The sequence below is a fragment of the Pongo abelii genome, chromosome 1 (genome assembly GCF_028885655.2).
Source record: "Pongo abelii isolate AG06213 chromosome 1, NHGRI_mPonAbe1-v2.0_pri, whole genome shotgun sequence".
Classification (NCBI taxonomy): domain Eukaryota; kingdom Metazoa; phylum Chordata; class Mammalia; order Primates; family Hominidae; genus Pongo; species Pongo abelii.
Genome location: NC_071985.2, coordinates 211,116,861 through 211,142,731, shown reverse-complemented (window position 1 = coordinate 211,142,731; position 25,871 = coordinate 211,116,861). Strand labels below are relative to the sequence as shown.

General features: G+C 42.2%; 1 protein-coding gene across 1 annotated transcript in view; it reads left to right on the top strand.

The window, feature by feature from the left end:
- The first annotated feature begins 874 nt into the window (after positions 1-874).
- ZBTB40 (zinc finger and BTB domain containing 40) overlaps positions 875-25,871 on the top strand; it is a 79,386-nt gene continuing 54,389 nt past the window's right edge. Inside the window, exon 1 of the mRNA XM_002811325.5 lies at positions 875-1,051. The gene's annotated coding sequence lies outside the window, so the exon portion shown is untranslated. The remainder of the gene's footprint in view (positions 1,052-25,871) is intronic.

Sequence of the window (25,871 nt, the reverse complement as noted above, 5' to 3'; positions counted from 1 at the left end):
CTCAGTTTGATACTGCTGGATCTGATTTAAATGTTTGTGTAAGGAAGGGTGGCAAGGGGACGCTTCAACGGGGAATGCATAGTGTGTGAGAAGGAAAATGAGCAAAAGAAAAGCTAGGACTAAATCCCAAAGCCCCTAAATCCCAAAATTGGGAGGTGTGAGAGGCAGGATCAAGATGCCTCCAGGATGCCTTCAGCCCACTGCGCCCCACCAGCGCCAAGCCTCTCCTACAAAGAGTGCGGGCTGAGGACGCCGCTCAGGTCGCCTCTCCACCTGGCACGTCAATGTGTTGTTTTGGAAAAATGAAGCCTTTTGTGTTCACTTCCTTGCCATCGTTTGAAACAAAATCCTAACCCTAAGGTTGCCCGAGCGAGAGACGGCAGAGCTCCATTAGAACTTTCCTTAGGGCCAGGCACGGCTCACGCCTGTAATCCCAGCACTTTGGGAGGCCAAGGCAGATGGATCATCTGAGCTCAGGAGTTCGAGACCAGCCTGGCCAACATGGTGACATCCTGTCTCTACTAAAAGTAGAAGAGAAAAAAAAATTAGCCGGGCGTGGTGGCGCGTGCCTGTAAGCCCAGCTACTCGGGAGGCTGAGGCAGGAGAATCGCTTGAACCTGGGAGGCGGAGGCTGCAGTGAGGCGAGATCGCGCCACTACACTCCAGCCTGGGAAACAAGAGTGAAACTCCCATCTCAAAAAAAAAAAAAGAAAAAAACTTTACTTAGGACGTGTGGGGAGAAAGGAGGTAGCGGCCAAGGTCAGAGGTCAGAGAAGAGCCTAGCAACCGGCCTGCCCCGCCGTTCTAGCATTGGTGGAGAGCGAGCGCGTGACGTAGGCCCCGCCCCCAGCACGTGACCGCGACGCGCGGGGCAGGTCGGGCCGCCCCCTCCCCTCTGATACCCATTGCGCGCCGGCCTCAAGATGGCCGCCTTCTGGCGTCTCCGGCGCTGTTGAATGGCGAAAGCTTTATTGTTCCCTTCGGGCAGGAGTGTTCGTGTCCTCTATGGCGCTGTCAATAAAGAACGGCAGTTTGAATCGGTGCTGAACAGGTAACCATAGAAACGGGGCTGGGACTCTGCGTGGAGACCCTTTTTGCAGCGGAGGGCCGGGTGCGCCTTAAATGAGGGGTGTATACAGACCTTTCCGCGTGGCGAACTCCGCGGGACTCGGCCGAATCACGGCCGCTTAACCTACACCCGGGACGTGCCCCCTCCAGGGGCGGTTCGCACCCCTAGCGCCGGCTGTGCTGTAGACTGCGGAGGGGAGAGACCGCGGGGACCCACTCAGGGCGCCAGGCCCGACCTGACACCGCCTGGGGCCTGCTGTCGCCCCGCACCTCCCTCTCGGCCCGTCCTAAGGCCTCTTGTCGCTGTCTCACTCCCCCTCCCTTCAGGTCCCTTGGCCGGGCGTCAGCGGACTATGGCCTTGGGTCTAATCCATGCCCCCCTTCTCTCTTCCCCTCTCGGTCTTTGTTTACATTTTCAAATGGTTAGGGGGAAGAATATTTCATGTAATTTGCGAAAGTTCCATGAAATCACGTCCATAAATGAAGTTTTATTGGAACACGGCCCTGTTCATTGTTGATGTATTGTCTATGGCTGCTTTCCTGCCAAGAGGGCAGAGTTGAGTAGTTGCGCAGCTGTTGCTTGGCTTTGATCGGCTGGCTCACAAAGCCAAAAATATTTCTGTCTGGTCCCTTACAGCAAACGTCTACTGACCCCTGCCCTAAACACAAGTAGATTGGATCAGTGTTGTCATCCAGCTATTCCTCTCGTCCCTTCTCCTGGAGTGGGAAACGAGTTAAAACTGCCCGATGCACCGAGAGCACTTTAGTTGACAGAACACTCTGGCTTCCCTTCTGGTCTTACTGACTATTCAGTTTCTCCTGCTTTGAATAGCGTTGATACCATGCAGCCAGTGCTACAATGAACCAGGTGCTTTATTTATATTCATACAAGTGTTGTTCTACTTTATGACAACGCTTTATAAGTAAGCATGGTATTTCCATTTTACAAAAGAGGGAGAAATTGGTTCTGAGTGGTTAAGATATTTATAGGTGTACTAGGTTATAGGGCTGCCAAATTGAGCCCGTCCCTGGGAGCCGCCCGCCTGATGGCACCGGTCAAACTGCTTTGGATTTTATTCTTTCAAGTCTTTTCTACCTGGAATTGTTTGTTCTTCTCTGGAATTGTATCCAGATCTTTGTATGGTTAATGGAGATTTAATTACAATCTCAAAATGAAATTTTTTTCTACTTAGCTAAATCATCAAACTTCTGCCCCTCCTTTCTAATATAAACACTTTTCTTCTATGTCAGTAGTCCCCAAACTTAACTGTTCATCAGTGGTTTAACAAATGGTTTCAGAACACCCTATGCATGTACGCATGCATTCATTAATCATTTAGTGTTTGTTGAACACTTACTGTGTACCAGAGACGTTTCAAATTCCTGGAAATACAGTGGTGAACAAGACAAACATGATTTCTGCCCTTCTATGGAATTTAAATTCTATATGGGGCTTAGACAAGTGGTATACAGGTAGACAAAGATAATTTCAAATACAGCTGTAATAGCATCATCATAATAAAATTATTAGTTGCTATTTATTCGGTGATTATTTTGTGCCAGGTACCGTGCTAAGTGCTTTATTTATATGGACTATCATTTAATCCTCACACCAATACTATGACATAAGTAGTATTAATATTACCATTTTACGCATAGAGGAAACAAACTCATGGCGGAGAGATGTTCGAGGTTACATAGCTAATGCATTCAGCTGAGAGCTGAAGCTAATCTGATCACACTCGCCACCCTGTATTGTTCCATCTGTTTATTGTCTTTCCTACTAGCTTAGGAGGTCCTTAGGGGCAGGGACCACACCTTACTGTTGTATCCTCAGCTGCTAGCCAGTACCCACAACCTGGTGTTTGCAGGTAAATACTAAGTAAACAAATCCAGGTCATTAATTGAACAAATTTTTATTTTATTTTATTTTATTTTTGAGATGGAGTCTCGCTCTGTTGCCCAGGCTGGAGTGCAGTGGTGCAATCTCGGCTCACTGCAACCTCCGCCTCCCAGGTTCAAGTGATTCTCTTGCCTCAACCTCCTGAATAGCTGGGACTACAGGCATATGCCACCACACCCGGCTAATTTTTTTTGTATTTTTAGTAGAGACAGAGTTTCACCATGTTGTTTAGGGTGGTCTTGAACTCTTAACCTTAAATGATCTGCCCGCCTCCGCCTCCCAAAGTGCTGGGATTATAGGCGTGAGCCACTGTGCCGGCCTCGAACAAATATTTTAGTGTCTCCATGAACCAAGCACCACTGTTTAGGTCCTGTGATTACCAGGGTGAGCAACATGGACCTGGGGCTCTGTTCTGGAAGCTAAAGCCTAGTGTCAAGACAGTAAAGAAATAACAAAGTTATTCCAAATTGTGGCAACTGCTCTAAAGGAAATAAAACCACGTGGAGAGAGACACTAACCTGGGAGACTCACTTTTTATCTGGGTGATCAGGGAAAACCTCTCTTAAGAAAGGTAGTTTAAGCTGAAACTTGTTGAGTGACAAGGAACCAGTCTAGCAAGAAGGGGAAAGGGAGAGACGAAGCTGGGAGGAAGAACTTTTCAACAGGTTCAGAGACTAAGGTGGGTAACAACTTGAGATGTTGGAGAACTCAAAGGGAGTCACTGTGCTGTGGTTCACTCCTGTGCTCAGTCCCTGGCCCTGAAGCCAGCTACTACTGAGAGAACTGCATGTCCAAGGGCAAGTTACAGATTAGTTATCTGATCTGGAAAATGTGGATAATGGTGCCTCCTCAAAGGGTTGTGCAAATTAAATAAGAGAAACTGTATTCATAGCTATGGTATTTTCTTTTTGTTGTTGTTACACATGTTGCTGAATAACTAACCAAATTTAGCTCCAAATGGAAACTTTATAAAGTGCTAACTAGTAACAAAAATCCAGAAATACATTACAGACAAAATTAAGAATGGGGGAGTCCAATTAAAAATAGAAGCCCTCTACTTTTTATCTCCAGAAAGAGGAGAGCAGATCTTGTTTTTTCTTAGTGTTTCTGCTTGGAGAGGAACTTTTCCAAATGGCATCTAATTTTTTTTAAAGCCAAGTTGTACAGCTGTCTATGCAGAACACTTTTCAGCATTTTAGTGTTTTAAGTTGGAAACTACTTGTGTTCCTCCATCGAAGGTGTATGTATTCTCTTAAGGCATTCTAAACAAATGTTAGACTTTGGTGGAGATTTAAAAATTTGTTTGCACATAATTTCAAGTTTCCTCTAAAAGTTTTCAAAATAATGTCACATACCCTAAAACAGTATTGAATGCTTTGAAGCAAATGGCAGGCTTTTTGAATAAGTAAAAATAGGATAATGTTCGGGTTCATAAACGTAAGAAATTAGAAGCAATAATAAATCAAGGGAACTATGTAAGAAGAACAGCATGGCAGGTTTCGCTTTAAAATCTCCCCAGTAACCATATTGCACATGTCATCAGAAGACACATTCCAACCCTGCAAATGGAGCAAAGCACTGGACAGAGAGTGTCATTTAATGCAATGTTAAACAACAAGCCCTGAATTAAATTGCTATTTTAGGTTTGGGAGGGACCTTTGCATCTAAAGTATTGCAGTTTTACTCTGTGATTTGGGTCTGTTGGGTTCCAATAAAGAGCAGGTGCTAACACTAGCGTTGAAGGATAATATGAAACTGCAAGAAGAGCCAGGCATACCAATTTGTTTTTCAATCTATTTTATTTCAGTTCAAAGCATCATTGCAGACAGGCAGCCTGGAAAACGAGCCACACTTTGGCAACACTCACCTGCTTTTGGAGATTGAGGAAGACTGAGTATAACCCAAGTGTGGCTTGTTTTCTTGGACTATCTGTCTGCAATGATGCTTTGAACTGAAATAAAATAGATTGAAAAACAAATTGGTATGCCCTGTTGCCTCATACTGAGTATTTACATTACCCTTCTCGAGTACTGCCTGAACCAGCACCCTGAGGGAAGGCAGTGACCCCTCAGCCTCTTTCAGCTCTTCAACAGAGTGAGCGCTTTGATTTTCACAAGGAAATTGAATTGGGATATATGGTTTTCTGGATCTCCAATAGTCTGCCTTCCAAAGCCATCATCTGGATAATGTGGAGAAAGCAAGCTACTAATCACATAGAGGAAAGAATTAAATATTAAGGGCATTTAAATTGAGACATGAGATTGTCACTTTCTGTAAGTCTAGCAGAGTGCAGTATTTCATTTGCAGAGAGCATGAAGTTTTGAGACTCTGGCAGCCCTCAAGAGAGAGAAGGATAAGGAAAGAAGCCAGCTTTCCTTACATTTCCCTAATGTTGTTATTTAACTCCAAATCCTAAAAATTATGACGCCACGTATTTCATTTCCTCACATAAATGTATTATGCTGATTCATGTAAGTCAGAGATTGTTCATCTCAGGGTCAATGGTTGAATTTCCAGAGACCCATGAATCCTTTGAAGTTGCCTGCAAATTTGTGTCAATGTCATTTTTTCTGGGGAGAGAGCCAGTTACTTTAATCTGATCTCAGAAAGGCCCTTGACCCTTTAAAAGGTGCAGAGGCAACATTGAAACATCACATGTAACACCACCTAACTGAAGGTGTGATGAGAATCTCCCCTGAAACCAGGTACTGTTTCACTGCTCTGTAACCTTAACCTCAGATTTTAGGTCTTTTCAGGCTTTGTTTTCTGTCTAAAGTGGTCAAGCATAGTTGAATGTGTAACATAGGTATCTACCCATTGAACTGCTTCATAAATGCCTTAGAGATGGTTGTTGTTAATTTACATGAGACTGGTGAGATGTGGACCTATTGTCTAGGCAACCTCGTTAGCGGATATCGTAACTGTTTCTACTGATAGAGGAAAGGAAGAGGTAGTGGAAGCCCACTACTTTGTTTCTAGGCATCAGCTTCTTGCAGATGGAGTCAGTTCCTGAGACTTATGAAGGCTAGGTTAAAAGGGAAAGAAGGCTGGGCACAGTGGCTCATGCCTGTGATCCCAGCACTTTGGGAGGCTGAGGCAGGAGGATCACTTATGCAAACCCAGGAGTTGAGGCTGCAGTGAGCTATGATCAGACCACTGCATTCCAGTTGAGACCCTGTCTCTATTTTTTTTTTTAAAGGAAAGAAGAAGAGGGGAGGGGATAGACTTGAGGAAGCAGAGGATTAAAGAAAGATAGGCTGTTTCCCTGCATTTGTCCAGAAAGTCCCCTCTCTTTATGTCTGTGAAAAGAAAGAGCTTCTATATTGAGGCAAAACCTATCTCAGAATTTAACTAATACTTGGACCTCTGAAAAAGTCAATTCATAAATGTAATTTCTGGTTTTGTTAGTACCCAAAGGGAAACAAAAACAAGGAAATATCTTTATCTTAGTATATTCTGTAAAACTGGGACCTCAATAGAAAACTCCTATAGGCCAGAGTTTGGCTCATAGAGTGTTTAAAAAGTGGTTTCTTCCATTTAAACATTAGAGATTTTTCCATCTGTCTGACTCCTGGAGGCGTTTGGATGAGCGACCTCTGCTGCAGGCGCTAGCATGGTTCTGGAACAGGACCAAACAGTAGAGGATGCTTTATGCAAGAAAGAGGCCAAGAAGGATGAGGAAATTAGAAACAAAGGGTTATAACTGTAAATAATAGCTTTTGAGGCTCCAAATATTGGTTATTTGTTGGTTAATATTTGTTAGCTAGTGTCAGCTATAGTGGGGTTATTTTTAGCGTAAAAACAAAGGTGAACAGTAGGTGATTCTATTTCTTATTTTGAGAAAATACTGTAAGAGGTAATCTAACCTGCTAATTTCATCCTATTTCTCAGCTTTCTAGGACTGGGCCCTGGCCATTGAGTCTTCCCGAGTTTTCCTTCTTGACTCCTTTTGCTCCTTGTCCCCATTAGCTCCAGAAGATGGTCTCCAGGGCATTGGCAGCAGTGAATTTGCCATCTTTCTTCCACCTGATACTTCTCCCTGGTTCTTAGGCTCAGTGGATGGCACCACAGAGTTGCCAAAGGCAGAAACCTGGGAATGGTGCCATGATCTTCTCTTTCAGCACATATTTAGTTAGGCTACAAGACTGTTGATTTCTTCTATCCTTTCTCTTCCTTTGGTTAGAGTTGCTATAATCTCTTGTCCTGGATTATGAAACAGCCTTCTAGCTGGTCAGCAGCTTTCAGTTTCATTGCTCTCCAATCTATTTGGTACACTGTTACCAGTGGTCTTTATAAAGCACAGATCGGAATATGTGATTCCCTTGCTTTGAAACTCTTGGATGGCTTGCCTGCCCTTAGGATGGTCCAGCAAGTGCTACCCTCCAACTGTGGCTGTGCCTGTCTCTCAAGCCTCTGAGCAGCCCCTCCTCCCACAATTCACCTTATATTGAGCACCAGTTGAAATCTCTCAGTGGCCACAGGACTTCATCCTTTCTGGGGCCAGTGGGCCACATTCCAAGGCTTCAAGGCTGCTCCCTCTCCCTGGACTTCCCTGCTGCTGGTATCAACCAGGCCAGTAGCAATGCCATTATCTACACTGACCTTTATATTACTGAGTGCTGTTTGGGTTTTCTGTTATTCCTTTTTCCTTAGAATATATGCTACTTGAGATGTGTAGTCAGATATTGTCTTAAAGTCACTTGATGTAATTATCTTCTGTGTAGTTATATCACCAACTTCATAAACAGGCTCTTTTTCTTGAATACTTTTTTAAAAAATTAATTTATTTTGAGAATGGATTAGGAAATTGGCAAATTTTTATAATTTTTGGTAGAGATGGGGTTTCACGATGTTGCCCAGGCTGGTCTTGAACTCCTGGCCTCAAGCAATCCACCTGCCCCAGCCTCCCAAAGTTCTGGGATTACAAGTGTGAGCCACTGCACCAGGCTGTGACTTGTTTTAAACTTTAAGGATTGCTATTGAAAATTAAATTCCTTTTTACCAAGAAGTTTTTATTTCATACCTAAACCCTTCTTCTCTGTTTCTCCTGTCTTGCTAACAAAGTATGCTGTTAAAGTTTTGGGGTTTTGCCAATCTGTCAGGTAAGAAATAATATTTCAGTATAGCTTAAATTTGTTTTTTCTTTTTATGAGATAAAGGATATATCATGTCTGTGATACAGATTGCAAATATATTTTTCCAGTTGTCATATGCTTGACTTTGTATGTATTGTTTTATTTCTATCCAAGTTTTATATCTTTATATAGTCATGTTTCTCAACCTTACCGTGTACTGCGTTGGATTTGCAGTCATAGTTAGGATATTTGCCCCACTCTCAATTTATGGAGCATCCATTTATATTTTCTTCTAATACATGTATGGCTTATCGTTTCACTTTTTAAAAAACATTTAAGACTCTGATTCATTTGAAATTTATCTTAGTATTTGGTTTGAGGAAGGATCTGATTTTATCTTTATCCTAATGGCCAGTCAGTTGTCTCAAGAGTACTTATTAAAAACTTTTTTCTTCACTGATTTGAGATGCTGTCTTTATTGAATACTAAGCCTTTGTATGCATTTAGATTTCTTACTGGATTTTCTGTTTTGTTCCATTGGTTTGATTGCCAATTCATATGCTGTTACAAAATCATCTTAATTTTAGAGGCTTTATCATTTAACATCTGGAAGGGCCAATTTTTAAAATATTGCTCTTTTTCAGGGTTTCCCTGGCTGTTTTTGCTTGTTTATTCTGGCATATGAACTTAATAATCAATTTGTCTGGTTTCAAGAGGAGATGACTTGATGGTATTTTTATTAGGATTGTGTTACATTATATAAATTAGCTTAGGGAGAACTAGCATCTTTACAATATTGACTCTTCTATCCAAGATTATGGTCTGTCTTTTCATTTGCTCAAAGCTACTTTGGTGATTTTTCAGGAGTGTTACATGTTTTTCCTTATATAAAATCTGTATGCTTCTTTTTCAGTTTATTAGACCTTTATTCTTAACATTTAAAAAATAATAATTCTGTTTAGAATCCCTCCAGAAGATCCTAGAGAAGTTCTACACACCCACATATTCCAAACATTTTGCATGTGACTTCAGATGATTCCTAGATACCTCCCCCCTTAAAGCTCATCCTACTATATTGTTCCCTAAATCTCCTTCTTTTGTCCACCTTCGTCTCTTTCTCACTCTCACCTCTTAGCACTGTGTCCCGCGTACAGTTCAGTCAGAACATATTTGCTGAATGGATGAATAAAGTAGTGAGGGGAGAATGAAGGTGGGTCAAAGAGTGAGAGCCCGTCAGACTCTATTTGGAAAGGTCATCCTTGTTGTATTTCTAAGTCTGCAGCCATTGATTCACTGGGTCATAGTGCTTGGTTCTCCTCTTTCCTCCATTCCAAAACTTTTTTAAAAGTTCTGATGAACTTTAAAATTTTCATAATATTAAAATATAATAATTAATGTCTTAACATTATATGACATTTCACATCATGTTGATAATAATAGTTACCATTTATTGAACACATACAAAATACCAGGCAGTGTACTAGGTATTCTACAGTATTGTTTCATGTAACCCTCACAACAACTAAGCAATAGGTATTATTACTGCCGTTTCTAAAAACTAAGAAAATTTTCAAATATAAAAGTGAGAGTAGCATTATGAGCTCCCATATACTTGTTGACTTCATTTTACGCTTGAGAAAACAGGTTTTGAAAGGTTAAGTAACTCAAGGTTACAAAGCTAAGTCAGATTTAGAACCCAACTCTTTATAGCTCCTTATTAAAAATTGTTTTTCAAATTTTAGGCTCTAGCTGGCCAGGGAAGAGCAGAAGGAAAGGAGAGAGTCAAGAGCCACTCTTCAAACTAGTATAGTATTATAGAAGACTCTAATAGTAATCTTCCCATCTACGAATTCACACCCAGATACTTCCTTCTCTACTCACTGCAGACAGTAAACCCTCCCATCTTTCCCCCTTTACTGCTTCTCATGTGCTCTGCTCACTCTGTCTTCTATTTCTCTAGTTGTATTACTACAATCTGATATTGGTTGGTTTTCAAAGGCTTGCCACTGTTTTGAATACTTACCTCCTAGTATGATGTCATGAACATAGTAGGAACCAATACATTTAAATTAAATAACAGTGAAACTTGCTCTTAATCATTTAGCCTATAAGTTTGGCGTGGTACTTGTTACTTTTAAATGTTGCTTTGAAGGCTTGAAGTCATTCAGTTTGACCACTCTAGACACAAGCTGCTCATTCAGTTGGTACCCTGCTGTCAGCTCTCCTCAGTTGTAGTCAGGTTAAAACCAGAGGGAGACTTGCTAAGGTCAAAGTCCAAGACAGCAGAATAATTGGCCCCTAGAGTTCCATTTTTTTTTTTTTTTTTTTTCTGGACAGTAAAATGCTGAGGATGAAATTTCCATATATTCCTTTGAACATTTTTGAGCAAATACTATGGAATCCCATAGGCTCTTTCCCAACATTAACAGCAATAGAGAAGTTATCCTCTTTTACATTTTTTTGTTAGCTCCTTAAGTTAACCCTCTTGTCATACTCCCTGGTGATGGAGGGAAATAGAGAGATGAAAATAATTCCCACTTCTTCAAAGACAAAAGAAAAAGCTTACAACGCTAGGAGGAGACGAGAAAGGAGTTGATCTGTGAAATGTACACAGAGGAGTACTGAAGGCTGAGTGATCTGAGTAGTGTGATAGGACAGTGTTGCTGGAAGTTGGGGGTCTGTAGTCTCTTCAGTGCTCTGGTACTTAACTACAAAAGTGTGAGAAAAGAAGGATTTAAGCTGAAAGTGGTCTCTTCTTCCCAGCTGTGCCATAAGCTCCTTGAGAGCAGGGATTATGCTGAATTTCTTCTCTGTGTAGTACCAAGCCTCAGTTAAGGGCATTCGGCTGAGCTCAGTGACAATCTGCTGGATTGACAAGCACATCTTGTTCGCTGATAGGGCTGGGACACAGCCTTGGGGCCACACTGGGGCCACATGGGCTCCCACATCCTTCAGCTGCCCTGTTACCAAGGTGCACAGCCTTGAACAAGTAGGAAGTGGCAGGGAGGGTTGAGGAATGTGTGTGCGGCGTCTCACCTGCACAGAATAAGTAGGCTCTACATCTCCATTATCTGTTCTTATTTAAAAACCACTTCATTTACAGGGTATCCTTGTAATGCTTCTGAACAGAGAAGTTATCAAAAAAGTAGGAGAAAGAGTCTAAGGTTAAGAACTTCACCGCTTTTTAAATTTTAAAGTTTGGGCAGTATCACTCAGTGGTCAAAGTTTCGGCTCTAGAGTCAGACAGCATGAGTTCACTGACTGACTCTACCACTCACTGGCTTTGTGATTTGGGGCAGGTCATTTAATCTCTCTAGGCCTCCACTTCCTCAGTTGAAAGTGGGGTTAATAATAGTAACTATCTCACTGGTTTTGCAAAAATTATTTAAGGCCGCCAGTGTAAAGTGCTTCGCACAATACCTGAGATATAATAAATGCTCGATAAATGTTAGCTCTTATTGTTAACATCTCAAATGCATTCTTCCCTTTTCCAAAATGTCGTCTTCTTTGCGTTCCACTTAGAATCTGTATCTAAGCCATAGGTAACAGGAAGAGTCTCATTTCTGTCATTAATGATCTGGAAGATCTTAAAACACTTTACATTTCAAGGCTGTGGTTTCCTCATCTATGCAATGTGGGAATTGAGCCAGGTGATGTCAAAGTCCTTTGCATCTTCTAATTTTTAATGAGTTCAAGGTTTTGTATGAAATCTTTGATTATAGCCCAGCCCTGTTGTTATGAGAAGTCGGACTCTCCCCACTTTCTCTCTTTCCTGGCTTAGTCTCATTCCAGTCCAGCTGTATGAAATGAGCAATGTAGTTGTCTGTGAATTCTTTTCTTTTAAAAAGATTATGTGACATTTGACATATATAGAAGATACATATGTAACTTGAAAGTGATGAAGCAGAATAATAAAAAGCAAATACTTTGATAGGTGTATTTTTATGCTTCCTTTTCCAAAGGTAGTAACACCTAACATTTAGTGACTGTTAACAGTGTTACAGGAACTGCTCTTTATGTGTATTGACTCATTTACATGTAGTAGCTCATTCATACAACTACCTCATGAAATAAGCACTAATATTATCCCCATTTTACATATGAGAAGACTGAGGCCAAGAGAGTTAAGCAACTTCACTAAAATTTAGCTGGTAAGAGGGGCAGAGCTGGGATTCATGCTCCTGGTTCTCTCTAGAGCCTGCACTCCAAACCTTTACTGTGGAGCACATAGCCGCTGGCATCACAGTGCCTGGTGTATTATTCTTTAGTTGCCAGGGCCCCTTAATTTTTACATTAGATGGGTATCTGTGAATTCTGGAATTTGGTACTGTATTTATGTGTGACCCAGATTTATTCCCTGATGAAGAAAAGTGTGTTATAATCAAGTTGATGAAAACTCAGGTATCATCCGTGTTTTCAGGGCAGAGCAAAATGTCTGTCAGTACCATTGACAAAGCCAAGGGTCTTTTTGATACCTAAGAGGTTGGATTTGAAAGCATTGGAATGGTAATTGCTTATTGAGACTCCTGACTGCAGGATGGAAAAGTTGGCCTTAAGTATAATGTGGTCACAATCCGTAATCACTCATTAGATACATGTGTCGCTCAGGAGATTTTGCAGTTTGGTCTGTAAAGAGTTATCTTGGATGAACTACTGGATCAGAGCAGCATGGCCTAGAAAGGCACCTAAATCTCTCAAAGCCTCCTTCTGTTACAACAGTATTGAAAATTGCTTGTTTCTATGAATTAGTCAGAAGATAAGAGGACATAAGCAGTTTGTTATGCTGAACATTTTGATATTTTGCCTCATTGTATTTTGAAGGATACCTCAAAAGAAGTTTCATTAGAAATGGAGAGAATCTGTAAAAAGAAATTAATTGAAAAGAATGGTTATTATAGGCACGTCAGGAATCAGATGCTACCTACCAGTTTTGAGAACAAACCTTTCTAGTGGTCCTTAATCTTCTCCATGTCTCTGTCTCCTTGACAGTCTGTGAGATGATAGTGGTGGGGCAATGATCATGATCATGGCAGCTAGCAGCTAATTATTGAGCACTTGCTACGTCCCTGGCCTATAGTGCCAGTGCTTTAGGTGTAACTCATTTAATCTTCCAGCAGCCCAATGAGAAAGGTACTAGTACTATCCCCATTTTGTAGATGAGGAAACTGAGCTCCTAATAGGTTAGGTAATTTGCCCAGGATCACACACTTTGTAATTGAACATTCAAGATTCGCACCCAGGTAGTCTGGCTCCAGCTCTGGCTTTTAACCACTAAGCTACATTGCTCATGAAAGCTGTGGGCCCTCTCCCCCAGAAAGTGTGTAGTTGGGCAACATTACATGTGCAGTAATTTAAAGAGCTTCTGGACCCTTCTTCCCCTATCCAGTCCATTGATTTGAGTTCAAACCCTACCCTAGACTTATGTCAATTCCTTTCAGGCAGAGATTATGTCTTATATCTGTGTTTGATTCATAGTAGGAGCTAAATAAATGTTTAATGAATGAATGGTATGTTGGAAATGACACTAGCTTTAAAGCCAGCCGCACCTGTCTGGGTTTTTATTCTTAAATTTCCTGTTATAAGGTTTATGCATGTTTACTATAGAAAATTTTGTAACATATGAAGAAGAAAATAAGTCTGCCATAATGACAGTACCTAGGATAACCACTCTTAGCATTTTTCTATATTTTCTATATTTTTAAATGCAAATGTGTATATGCATGCACACATGTTTTTCAACCAAATTGGAATTATACATGTATTCAGTTGCATGCTGGTTGTTTTCTTTTTAGTATATTGAGAGCATTTTCCTACGTCATTAAAAACCTTCAAGTGCCTTTTTTCCCCCAAAAAAGTATTTATATGTAATTTACATACCATACAATTTACCATTTTAAAGTGTACAATTCAGACATCTGTGTAACTGTTATGGGATCTTTAGGGTGTTGATTTTCTTCCTGGAAACCTCTGTTGGCTGTTGGCGCCTTTGCCCAACCTCTTGTCCTGCATCCAGGTATGCAGACAAGTGAAGGGTGAAGAAAACAAAGAAGAACTTTATTTAGTGTTAGAACAGTTCAGAGGAGACCCGCGATGGTTAGTTCCCCTCTGTAGGCAGGCAGGTTGTCTGTTGAGTGTTCAGCTCTCAGTAGGGAGGAAGCCCTGGAGAGGGTAGCTCCTCTCTGCTTGCTGGTTGACTAGACGTTTGCTGCTCTCAGCAGAGAGGAGGCCCTGGAGAGGGTAACTCCTCTCTGCGGGCAGGTCATTTGGTGGTTTCTGCAGGTCTCTGAAGTTCTCAGCAGAGAGGGTAGCTCCTCTCTGCAGCTAGTCACCCCATGTCTGCTCAGCTATGGCTGAGTCCAGGGCTTTTATGGGCCTCAGAGGGGAGGTAGTGCAGTATGTGCCGATTGGCCCATGGGTGGCCATGGGCAGGCCTGGAAAAGGCACCAGTTCCCACTCTGGTCAGTGGGACTGGCAGCCAGGCCCCCAGCCTTCAGGCCCCTCCCTGGCCTGAAGAAGGGACCTTACTGGGACCTACCGCCTTTTACTTGGGACTCTGTCTGCCTACTGTTGTTCATGGTGCTTGGGCTCTGCCCAACTTTGCTCCCAGATTGAGATCAGAGTGGGTGCTGATAGCAGGGAGAAGCCGAACAGTGGGGACAGGCGCTTCTGAGCCTGTGAGGGTGGGGCCTTCCCAGACCCCCAAGAGTGCAGGGATGCCTGAGTCTGCAGCCATGGTTTAGGGGGGTTTTAGCTGCCCCATGGGAGGCAGGGCTTCTGCCTGCTTCTGGCTCCCCAAGAGCACAAGGAGGCTCATATCTGCAGCCACAACTTGGGCTGTGCGCCTTCCTGCTCCATGGAACATGTAGCCCTGCCCAGGCCTCCTTGCTTCAGCCAGGATGATGGCAGGCCGACTGGATCAGCTGCCACCATCATAACCATCACCACTTTCCAATTCCAGAACGTGTTTTATCACTCTGAAACCCTCCCTGTACCTGTTAGTAGTCACTCCCCATTTACTCTTCCCCAAAGGGTCTGGTAACCACTAATCCACTTTCTGTCTCTATGGATTTGCTTATTCTGGACATTTCATATGAATGGAATCATATACAGCAATAAGTGGCCTTTTATGTCTGGCTAAACTGGCTTTTACTTAGCGTAATGTTTTCAAGATTCATCCATGTTATAGCATGTATCAGTACCTCCTTTTTATGGATGAATAATATTCCATTGTTTACATATACAATATTTTGTTTGTCCATTCATAAGTTGATGGACATTTAGGTTGTTTGCATTTTTTGGCCATTAGGCTTAATGCTCCAGTGAACATTAATGTACAAGTTTTTGAGTGGATCCATGTTTTCATTTCTCCCAGATGTATACTAGGAGTGGAACTGCTGGGTCATATGGTGTCTCTGTGCTTAACTCTTTGAGAAAGTGCCAGACTGTTTTCCACAGGGGTGGTGCCATCTTATGTTCCCACCAGCAATTCCGTCAGGGTTCCAGTTTCTCCATATTCTCAGCAACACTTGTGTTTTCTGTTTTATTTTATTATATCCATCCTAGTGTTATGTGACGTTATATCACACTACAGTTTTGATCTGCATTTACTAATGACTGATGATGAACATCTGTTCATGTACTTATCGGCCATTTTGCCTGTCTTTGGAGAGATGTGTATTCAAATCCTTTGCTCATTTTAAAATTGGCTTATTTGTCCTTTTATTGTTGAGTTGTAAGAGTTCTGGATACTAGATTCTGGTACACTATATGTATTCTGAATACTAGACCTTTATCAGATATGTGATTTGAAAATATTTGTTCCCATTCTGTGCAGTGTCTCTTTACTTTCATGATTATGTCCTTTGATAAACAGACATTGAAAAATGTGATGAAATTCGATTTATTTATTTATTGGGGGATTACATGTTCTTTTAGTGTCATATAGAGAGCCTAATTTTATGGCTGCATAATATTCCATAATATGGCTGTATGCCATATTTACTTTAAAACCTCATATGTTTATCTCCAGGTTTTTTTTAACCATTAATACTGTTGTTGTGAATATAGTGTACATAAATATTTCATTGCATATCTAATTAATTATTTCTGATAGATTCCTAGAAGTGATTCTAAAAGGCATAAACATTAACATTTTTTTCCTGCTACTATCATGAATTTCTCATTCTTTTTTATCTGGAATTATACAGCTTGTATATAAAGTAACTCTGGTAAAACATTCAAGCAGTGCAAGTAAAGTGTACTTTTCCCCACCCTGCAAATTCTCGTGTCTCTAAGGACATTTTTATAGCTTTAGATGAGCAGATTACTCCCAGATTATTTACCAGCCTTGTTTCCTAAAAAGTTTTACCAGATTATACTTCCATCAGCATTGTGTGGGTACCTAGCTCATTGCTCCCTCTCCTATGTTGTTAGTGCAAGTAGTTTTATTTTTGTTTTTTGAGACAGAGTCTCACTGTGTCGCCCAGGCTGTAGTGCAGTGGCGCAGTCTCTGCTGACTGCAATCTCTGCCTCCCTGGTTCAAGCAATTCTCCCACCTCAGCCTCCCGAGTAGCTGGGATCACAGGTGGGCACCCCTACGCCTGGCTAATTTTTGTATTTTTAGTAGAGACAGGGTTTCACCATGTTGGCCAGGCTGGTCTTGAACTCCTGACCTCAAGTGATCCTCCCGCCTCAGCCTCCCGAAGTGCTGGGATTACAGACATGAGCCACTGTGTCAGGCCTGTTTTTTTTTTTTTTCTTTTCCTGATAATAATAGCAGGCTGGGCACAGTAGCTTATGCCTGTAATCCCAGCACCTTGGGAGGCCAAGGCAGGAAGATCCCTTGAACTCAGGAATTCGAGAGCATCCTGGGCAACATAGGGAGACCCTGTCTACAAATCAAAAAATTAGTCAGGTGTAGTGGCTCATGCCTGTAGTCCTAGCTACCTGGGAGGCTGATGCAGGAGGATTGCTTCAGCCCAGGTGGTCAAGGCTGCAGTGAGCCAAGATCGCACCACTGTACTTCAACCTGAGTGACAGAGCAAGACCCCATCTCAAAAAAAAAAAAAAAAAAAAAAAAAAGAAAAGAAGGTAATACTTATTGAGCATTTACTGTTGACAGTCACTTTGCTAAAGCAATTCAGGCGCATTCTCTCATTTCATCTTCACACCAAAACTATAAAGATGTTAAGGCTCACAGTGATTAAAGTGATATGCCCAAGGTCACCAAGTAAGCGTTCAAGTTAGTTCTGCCAAATCCGAGTCCACGGTCTAAAATGCTATTTCCCAATTAAATACTGTCACTGAAAAACTTTTCTGATTCCATGTTTTGATTTGCGTTTCTTTAATTATTATTCACCAGGCTGAATTTTTAATCAGTTTATTGACTTTTAATTTTTTGTGAATTATCTATATTTTTCTTTTTAAAATTTAAAATGTTAATGTTTCCTTTTTTTTTTTTTTTGGAGACAGGGTGTCGCTCTGTTGCGTATGCTGGAGTGCAGTGACACAATCATGGCTCACTGCAGCTTCAAACTCCTGGGCTCAAGTGACCCTCCTCCCTCAGCCTCCCAACTAGCTGGGAGTATAGGCATGTGCCACCATGCCTGGCTTTTTTTTTTTTTTTTTTTAGTTTTTGTAGAAATGAGGTCTCGCTCTGTTGCCTAAGCTGATCTTGAACTCCTGGGCTCAAGTAATCCTCCTGCCTTAGCCTCCCAAAATGTTGGGATTATAGGCATGGGCTGCCATGCTTGGCGTTTCCTTATTGATTTGTATAATCTTTCTTTTTTGGTTTGTTTAGTAGGGACACGGTCTTGCTCTATCACTCAGGCTGGAATACAGTGGCACAATCATAGCTCACTATAGCCTTGACTGCCTAGGCTCGAGTAACCTTCCCACCTCAGCCACCTGAACAGCGAGGACTGCAGGTGTACTCCACCACACTTGGCTAATTTTTTTGTATTTTTTTTAGAGATGGAGTGTCACTATGTTGCCCAGGCTAGTCTTGAATTCCTTGTCTCAAGGGATCCTCCTGCCTTGGCCTCCCAGAGTGCTGGGATTATAGGCATTGAACCACTGTGCCTGGTTGTCACTTCTTATATGTCATGAAGTGTTCACTGGTTTATCATTTATGTTTTAATTTTGTTGATGGTGTTTTGTTTTAAAGCTTACATTTTTATGTAGTCAAATCTATTGATCATTTGTGAATTTCTTCTGTTTCCTTTATGTGTAGAAAAGCCTCCTCCAGTAATGTTTTCATTAATGTATTACTTCCTTTTTTTTAAGAGACACAATCTCACTGTATTGCCCAGGATAGAGTGTGGTGTCTGTTTGCAGGTGTGATCAAAGAGCACTACAGCCTTGGCCTCCTGGCCTCAAGCCATTCTCTTGCGCCAGCCTCCTAAGGAGCTGGGACTACAGGTACATGCCATTGCAGCCGGCTATATTATGTTAATAGTCACCTAAATGTTTTTGAGGTCGAGTCACAAACCCACCTGATAGTTTTTTTTTTTTTTTTTTTAATGAGATGGAGTCTTACTCTGTCACCCAGGCTGGAGTGCAGTGGCGCAATCTTGGGTCACTGAAACCTCCGCTTCCTGGCTTCAGGCAATTTTCCTGCCTCAGCCTCCTGAGTAGCTACCACGCCCGACTAATTTTTGTATTTTTAGTAGAGACGGGGTTTCACCATGTTGGCCAGGCTGGCTTTGAACTCCTGAACTTAAGTGATCTGCCCTCCTTGGCCTCCCAAAGTGCTGCTATTACAGGTGTGAGCCAGTGTGCCCGGCCCCACCTTATAGTTCTAATGGCATTGGATTGGGAAATTTGCAATCATATGTTTGCGTATATTTTGGGCAGTTTTATGACTTAAAGATAGTTATTTTTTTTCTGAAAGAGCCATCGGTGGTTGAATTTTAATCAACATTCGAAGAAAAAAATGATAAACAGGCTGTATAACCAGCCTAGTGCTTCAGCAGCATGTGAGATGCATGGAAGCCCTCCCCACTGAAGCCCTGTTATGTGTACTTAGGAGTTTGGTATCTTGGTTCAAATACTGGCTTAAAAGCTCAGAAACCTGGATCCTGGTTCTGGCCCTGCTGTTGCCTGTTATAGATTTATGACTTGAGCAGGTCACTTGATTTCTATCAATTCTTTCATCTGTAAAATAATAGGGCCGAATTACATAATCTCTAAGGATAATTCTAGTTGCATAATTCTGACTGTTATCCTTCTGATAAGGAATCATTTCATGTACATTTGGTATCGATAAGTTTTTTATAAAGTTTTAAGTGGCATGAAGGAAGGGAGAGTAGTAACAAGTGAATGAAGTGTGTGGGAGAAAGGAGTGGGTGAGGGAACAGAGAAGGGGAACGAGGAATGAGTCTGCCACAGCCAGTGTATGGCAGGTGGCCCAGAAGGAAGCTAGAAGGGGGATAAATCTGAAGTGAGCTGGGAGCTTCACTGGGCTTCGGCTTCTTGAAGGAGGAATAGTTCTGATCTGGTATAGATAGATGTCCCGAGCGTCAAAAGAAAAGCCTGTGGTCAGGGCCAGTAGGAGGGTACTCTGAGAGGAAGACACTGAAAAATTAGCACATGGTCATGATTATTAGATACCTGCCAAAGGTTATCTGAAAGACAAAGCAATGTGACTGTATCAACAGAAACTGGAGCCACAGAAGAGTCTAGGAACCCCGTGATGGACGAGACATCACAGAATGTCACTTGGCAGTGCCAGTGTGGTGTAGTTGGCCCTCAGACTCCACCTGCTGGGTTGTGGGGCCAGGCGTTTACTTTCATGGTAAAGACAGAGGCACCAGGCTTCCACTAAATGTTGGTTGCATACAGCTAACTTCCTTTGCTGTCTTCTATGATCCTGAAGAGACTTTCTGGTGATATTTGACCTTGCCATTTGAATTTTTTCACAGATAACTGCAAAGAATAGGTATATTTCTCCTTGTGAATTAATGAATTGCCTTTCTGATTTGTGCTTCTGTGTCTAGATAGTGTTATCCAACCTCCTCAAGTCCAGTTAACTTTAAGACTTTGACAGGTTAAGGTTTCTGTATCAGCAAGGTTGACAACCAAACTAGACCTTTTGGTAAATTAAGTTGAAGCCATCTTGGAAAGTCTTCAGGCAGCCAGCCAGCTGGCCTATTCCAATAGCACTCTTTCCCAGATAACATATCACCATCCATCCTTTAGCAGAGACCAGCAGAAAAAACAAGGAGCCTCAAATGCAGGCATTCCTGCCAGGCCACCCAGCAGTCCATCTCTGCCTGTGAGGGATTGGGGAATGATGGCAGTGAGCCCAGAAATACTGTCAGCCAGAGAGATTAAGGTAGTAGTTAAGAACACGGAGCCAGGCACATCTGCATTTGAGCTCTGCTCAAACTTATTAGCTGTGTGGTCTTGTGGGTTATATAACCTTGCTGGACATTAGTTTCCTCATCTATAAAATAGGGATATAATGGTATCTACCTCATTGGGATGTTAGGGGAATTAAATGAGAAAGTGTGTGGAAAGTGCTTAGCACAATGCCAGACATTATTACCATGATAGAGCAGTTGATGACCTTGCCAAAGGCATTTGAGAGCCTCAAGGATATGAAAAAGGGCAGAGACCAGTGGATTGGGCCAAAAAGATGTTTTAATCACTTCCTATTCACCCTGTCCAAAGAGAGAGGGATTCCCACCGTAGGGTTATGGGGATGCTGAACACATGACACCTGACAGTGGACAGATGAGCTTGACAGCTGTAGTCACATATACTCACAGCCTGGAAGCTGGGATACCACACACCACGTAGGCCCACACGGGAGCTGCACTCAGTAGCAGAGTAAGCCACCGGCGAGGGACTGTGGGAAGCAGACTTTGTAGTGTCAAGAGTGGATGGTGCCCCCTGGTTCTGGCCAGAGGATATGATTGGCTTGTTTGAATAATTCAAGGGGCTGGCTGGGAACTGTAACCCACTCAGTTCTCAAGAATAAGCAAGAGCTGTACCTGGTCCCTTTAGTAAGGAGGATTGTTTGGCCAGGGGACCTTATCCATGGAGCACAATGGGGAGGGGTGCTTGTGGTAGGCCATTTGACGCCCTCGAGATTGTACTAGATGTCAAGTAAGCATGTAACTGAGCTGCTTTTTTTTCTTCCCCCCCAGTCTTGCTCTGTTGCCCAGGCTGGAGTCTGGAGTCTGGAGTACACTGGTACAAACACGGGTCACTGAAGCCTCAACTTCCTAGGCTCAAGTGATCCTTCCACCTCAGCCTCCCAAGTAGCTGGGCCTATAGGTGCACGCCACCACACCTGGCTAATTTTTTGTGTTTCTTGTAGAGACGGGGGTCTTGCCATGTTGCCCAGGCTGTTCTTGAACTCCTGGACTCAAGTGATCCTCCTGCCTCGGCCTCCCAAAGTGTTGGGATTACAGGTGTGAGCTACTGTGTCCAGCCTCATATTGAGCTTTAATTTTAGACTTTATACCACAAAAGAGAATACTAACCTTGAAATGCTGTTGAATACAGCTTTCGGGGGATCTGAGTAGGAGGCTATGGAAGAGAAATAGAGAAGTAGAGTTGTTTGATTTTGTGAGAGACGACAGATGGCATAGTGGCTAGAAAGGAAATGTCACAGTAGGTCATATATTGTGTCATGAGCCAAGATCTCTTCACTGTGTTCAGTTCAGCATATATTTATTGGCTGGCTGTACCATTCTAGGTCCATCGAGGCTTAACTAGGTCTGGTTGACCACTTCCTAGATCAGGAGCAGTGTGTCCTGGCACAGGATCCTGTTAGGTCTAGTTACTTTGGCAGCAACTGGCCAAAGCCTGGGGCCCTAGAAGATAGGCTGCTGGAATGCATTCCAAAAGAGTCTGGGTTGGTACCAGGAGGCCACAGAGCTGTTTGCCTAAGGCCTGGTTGTTAGGATCCTCCATGTCATATGGATTTATTCCCAGAGCTACTTTGGACACTGTTTTTCTTTCTGGAGCCAAGGGCAGGTGCAAAAGAGGGATTTGAGGGTGACTTGTGACTTTCTAGAGGTGAAATGTTGCTTAAAACATATTTGATAATAATTAGATGTGATTTGAGATTAGGCATTGTTATACGGCACTTTGCTACTCAGAGATGGTTCCTTGGACCAACAACAGCTGGGTCACCCGGAGCATATTAAAAACAGAGTCTGAGGTCCCACCCAGAACTTCTGAATCAGAATCTTTTCAGTAGCAAGATCCGCAGGTGATTGTTATGCACATTAAAGTGTGAGAAACTGTTCTAGTGGATAAAGGGCATGAGCTTTTGGGTCAGACTGACTGTATGAAAATTTCTGTTCCTCTACTGATTTGCTATATGTCCTCAGGTCTGTTACTTAACTTCGCTATCAGGGGCTTATTTGTAAATTGGGTTTAACTGTCCTGCTGGCTTGTTAGTATTAAAGGAGGTGATATGGAGAAAGAGCTTAGAAACATAGTAAGGTACTTAAATATCAGTAGCTATTAGTGGTTATTTGATAAATCATATCCTAGTATTATTTAGAATATGAAAAGAGAATGCAGGATATCATTAGGGCTGAACCAGCCATGAGGTATGAATTGGTGATTGAGAAAAACATGGTCTCCTGAGTGGATGGGGCAGTGGATGTGTTTGGCTCACTGACCAGTTCCCTCAGGATGAGAATGTAACTGCTCATTTTAAGTAACCAAGCGTTGACAGCTATACTCGTAATGGCTTGTAAGCTCTTAGAAGGGAGAAATTATCTGCAAAAGTGGTAGCTAAGTCTTAGCGTTCAGTGAGGCCTTGGCATTACAGAGGAAAGAACCATGTCTTAGGAAATGAAACCTGAGTTCAAGTATGGATTTTGCCATTTATTAGCTCTGTGGCCCTTAACAAGGCAGTTAACATCTCTGAGCCTTAGTCCTCATCTGTAAAATGAGGATAAGTGGGATTATGAGCTGTAAATCCCAGTATATAAGCAAAGTGTTATTAGCATCATCCCTACTTGATATCTACAACAGAGCTCACTAGACAGCCTCCCAAATCCCCAAAGGTGAATTTTATGCCTGATTCACACCCTTTAGAATCTTCAGTGCTGGCATTCTTCCGAGCTGTTCTGGCTGCCTGGATTTACCAATGACTAGAATAGAATGTACCTTAGGAAGGCATACAGGCCATTCGAGTATTGCTCCAAATCTTGGGGAGTGGAACCGAAGCACACTAGCATTTGGGAAGGAATCATGATGACAGTGAAAGCATTTGAAACAATGATGATACATGTGAGAGACACTATCATGAACCCAGGAGTGTGAAATACAGAAATCTGCATCTCTTACACTCCACATTGTTGCCTTTCAGGCCCCTGGTACAAGAGAACAGACCAAATTATAGCAGCTTTTGAACTTGAGAAATCTGGGCCTACTAAAAGCTACAGTCACCCTTTCCTAACCTTGCCAATCCTCCTTGCATTCTCAGAAATAATTGCTAGGGGTTCTCTTTTAACTTAGCTGATCCCTTAGATACCTTACATTTTAAGTCATCTTTTTGTGTGTAGCAAACCCCCCATTTCTTGTTTCTGACTGTGTGATCTTTGCTCTAATTATGTTGAGAGTGCCTGTTATTTCACCTGACTCCGGTTGTTTGTGAGCTACTAAGTAGCCATGAGGTTAAAACAGACTAGGATCAGAGAGCATCTCAGCCTCTCAGGACCTTAGTTTCCTCCTTTAAAAAGGAAGGAGATTGGACTAAGGTCATTTGGTCATGCGACAAGAGTACGTGATAGATAAAGTAATGAACTTCTGTTCGGTGAAAGCAATGAATAGGGCTCTCCAACGTCCCTTTCCGCTTTCTGGTTCCAGCAGAGCCCAGGCCTCAAAATAGAAGTCAAGATTTTATTCAGAGGATAGGGATTACCAGTACCAACAATAAAAAAAACAAACAGGTAAGGTTGCATCAAGCTGGAACACCCAAAAAGATGTCTCAGACCACGGGATAGGTCTGCCCATAGGAGGGTGCAGAATTGTTAGGGGAGACAGAATTGAAGACCTTGATCAAGAATTAGAATGACCTTTCTCTCTTGGATATTGAAATATGGAAATCCAGGCAGAGGTGTGTCTAGCTTTTGCTTCATGAACCTCCAATTGTTTATTGGGAGGCAATATATATAGGAAGCCTGTTCTCCTTCCTAGTGCTAATGTGTTTCCTTTATTAGTCCATTCTGCTGGTCACTAGCAAAGCTCTGCTTTAATTATGCTGTTCCTAGTTCAGTGTGCCTTTCTCAGAAAGCAGGCATTTAAGTTCCTCTGCCATTGTCTGGACTCATGCTCCATACTTCCTCTTACATGGGTGTTTTTGGAGGTCTACTCTGGCCAGCCCAGTGTCCATAAGAGCGATAGCAGTTACTTATCAGGTGCCTTTCCAAAGCCAGGTGCGGTGCCAGTTGCCTGGAAGCATATGTTATTTCCAGCATATGTGCCAAGCATGTCTCTTTAGGTCTGGGTTCGTGTTTCTTCCTTTGTCTGTAATTCTTTTTCTTTTCACCTTGTTTGTTGAAATTGAACCTTGAAATTACCAGCCCTAGTCCTTCCCTTGCCACTCACTGGGATTAATCTGTTTTTTTCTTCTCTCCTTTTCTTCCTTTCCCTCTTCTTGTCTCTTGAGGATTGAGTTCTTTTAAGAGTTCTCTTTTCAGTCATTCCAGTGTTGGATTCAGTATTGGATTACCATCTCCCTGTGGACAAAGATCTTGTTTTACTTACCTTTCCTTTTGCTCCCACACAGCACCTAGCAAGGTACTGAGTAAATGGTGGGCAGTTGACCCACAAATAGTTAATTATTTATGTATGTTACCACTGACTGGTGTGAGGACATGTGTGTATTGCTGGCTGAAGACTTAGGGGAAAATTAGTACAATAAATTGGAGAATATCAGGTCCAGTTCCCTGAGGCACAGAAGAGAGCCCCTTACCCTCTAGTAGTAGCAGCAAAGGCTTTTGTCTTGTTAGGGAACTTGCCAGCAATTGCGGATTACAGAACATCTACTTTATTGATTTAAGCAATGTAGATTGAGACTGTAAATATTTAGTATTATTTTCCTCCCTATTCATTAAAGGGATACCATGTTTTGTACAAACTATGACTTACTTCTCACTTGTACTTTTTCTGTTTTTTCTCATGTGTATGACTGTTGTTTCCTTATAACTTAGAGGATCCTCAAACTTTCTTTTGAGACAGTCTTACTCTGTCAGCCTGGAGTGCAATGGCGTGATCTCAGCTCACTACAACCTCTGCCTCCCAGATTCAAGTGATCCCCCACCTCAGCCTCCCGAGTAGCTGGGACTACAGTCACGTGCCATCACACGTGGCTAGTTTTTTTGTGTTCTTTAGAGATGGGGTTTTGCCGTGTTGCCCAAGCTGGTCTTAAACTCCTGGGCTCAAGTGATCCGCCCACCACAGCCTCCCAAAGTGCTGGGATTACAGGCGTGAGCCACCACACCCAGCCCGCAAACTTTCAAATCCTTTTTGGAAGTAGACAGAATAAAAATTTAAATGAATAAATATTCTTTGTGCTCCTTTTAGAAAGCTGGCCTAGTTTCTACTTTGTGTTGAATTCCCATTTGTGTTTTGGGTCATTATGCGGCACTTGGTTCAGCCAATTAAGTTTCCTCTTTCTAAGTATCTTTATTCTATATCAGTATAGTCTTTTCTTGAGGCTTTAATATTGTTCCTTTGAGGAACATTCATCTTTCTGGTACTCTTCTGTTGCTTAAACGTTCTTCCCATGAGACCTTTGACAATTTTCTCGAGCCTAGCAATTCAGTAAGTACTTAATAACATAATTTAGGTTC